We start from the raw sequence: 2,230 nt of genomic DNA, 5'->3' as shown, positions 1-2,230 counted from the left end.
CAGCCGGAGCCCACTCCCACGGGTCTGTGTCTCCAAACTGCACCGTGTGTTCCATCACCAGCTCTCCCGACTCCACCACAAGCCCCAAAACATCTGCTTCTTTTTCTTCTCCCCACTCCTTAAAGGTTCAGCTCCCAAGGTCACACAACTAGGCAAGAACCTCAGCCCTTGCTTTTAAAAGTAACACGTTTCTCACTTTTGTAACCCCATGGAAAAGCTCAGCGAGGGCTGAGGGCATCCTACAGAGCTCAGGACTGAGAAGGCAGCAAGGAGCAAATGCAGGGCTGTTCTAACATCAACACCTCGATTTCCAGCAGAGACTGGCAGTACCGTGCACACGTTCCTCCCCATGGCAGTCCTACAGAAAAGACTTGCAAGGAGCAACTGGCAGACCACAGAGCTACAGATGTAGGTGTCCTGAATCCTCCTAAAATAAACTATGCATGTAAGATCCTCCTGTATGCCTGAACACCATGCCTGTAAGATCCTCTTGCCTGGGGAGAGGGGAAAGAGAAAACAAACCATGCGCCAGGTATTTGTCTTGCTTTAACACATGCCTGGAGGGCCCCTGGATACAGCCGCGATAGGAATTTATATCCCATGCAGGATGGCTGGCTGGCTTGCTCTTCCACCTTCCAGCTCTCACAAGCTTGCATGTTTAAAAAAAAAATATAAAAAGAATGGTAAGCAGAGCATCAACCATCACCCTCTTAGTTTTCTTGCAATACACATTCACACTCCTTTCTCACCTGAAAATCAAGGCTTGGCTGCAGCAGTTAAAGTGTAGCTAGAAGACCCCGGGGTTGCTCTATAGCACCATGACAGCGGCTCACAGTCAGACAGACCTACACCCCGCACAGACCTACACCTGCCAGACCTTCTCAACCTGTGAATCAGACCCCAGTCTCCAGCGCACATCAGGTCAGCAGCATCCCAGCCAGAGGCTGTACGAGGTGGGAACGTCCCACGCGGGATCCCATAGGAGCTATACGTCCTCAAGGAGAGCTGCTGCCCTGCCAAGCTCTGCAAGGAAGTATGGAAGGGGTCAGGTCCGCTCCATGCCCATGGCTGCACTGCTCGTTAGTGCTTGTACAGTCAGGCTGAGCACTCCCAGTGAGGATGGGGTGGCTGCATCCCTCTGTGAGCTGCAGCCCAGAGGGCTCCGAGCCCCGGGGAAGGGAATCCCACGCACCGTACACAACTGAGCTGTACCGCACTACCCAGTTGCTACCTGATCCGCGCCCAGCAGCAAACCCGGCTGTGTTGTGACATTCACAGCGATTAGCACAGAGCGACGAGGTTGTGGCTCAGATTCCGCCACCAGCCCGGCTCAAGTTTCCCCCAGTAAACAAGCGAGCGAAACTTGGCTTCCGCATGCCATCCCCCCAGATGCACCCAGGTCACAAGTGTGCTCAAACCACAAAGTGACCCTAGCACACCAGCGAATGTAGATGTGAAAAAGCAAAACAAAAATACAAGGAGGTGAATGAAAGTGTCCCCCATGTTCCTGCCTAGAGGGGACTGTCACTGCAGCATCACCGCGCATGCGGCCAGCTTGGCCATCGCCTGCCCTCTCACCCCGCTGTGAATGACCTTGTAAAACCAGCCTGCAGTGAAAGCCACCTGTGCCTCATCTCCACCCGGCTTTACAGCTATCAGTGGACCATCCTGCTATAAAAATAAAAGTTACTTGGTCTAATGAAGCTGTAACAAGGGACATGAATCCTACAGCTGACTTAGACATGGGCGTGAGTATGCCAGCAGAAGCTCTGTGTTACCCTGCTCTGGAGTAAGTGACAACGGCAGCACAGATGTGACCAGCACAGGCACAGGGGTACCACCAGCAGCCGCGGTTGCCAAGGTGGAGGTCTGGCCATGGCACGGCCTTAGCCGCCACCGCCTGCTCAGCCAGGGCTGGTCCCCAGCTGCGCAGTGGCAGAGGGAGAACGTGATGAGCTTGCCCCTCTCCGGAGCGGTTTTGCCATGGAGCTGCAGAAGTGGGTGGGCTGGCACGGGGCAGGGGTGCCCTGGGAGCAGCAGCTGCAGAAGGAAGTGGCAGGGCCTTTTGTACAGCTTCCAGACAAGGACTGTGCTGGCCGACGGCTAGTAACCACTGCTGTTTTCCTGTGGAGACACAGGAGCTCAGAAATAGGGGCAGGAAGGATGAAAGGAAGAACATGCCCCGACACAAGGCAGGTCAGGATGCATCCAGACTGGCAGCACCAGCTTA

Source organism: Fulmarus glacialis, unplaced genomic scaffold (genome assembly GCF_000690835.1).
Source record: "Fulmarus glacialis isolate BGI_N327 unplaced genomic scaffold, ASM69083v1 scaffold17122, whole genome shotgun sequence".
NCBI lineage: Eukaryota > Metazoa > Chordata > Aves > Procellariiformes > Procellariidae > Fulmarus > Fulmarus glacialis.
The sequence above is the reverse complement of the archived record's forward strand: the minus strand, read 5'-3'. Positions refer to the sequence as shown.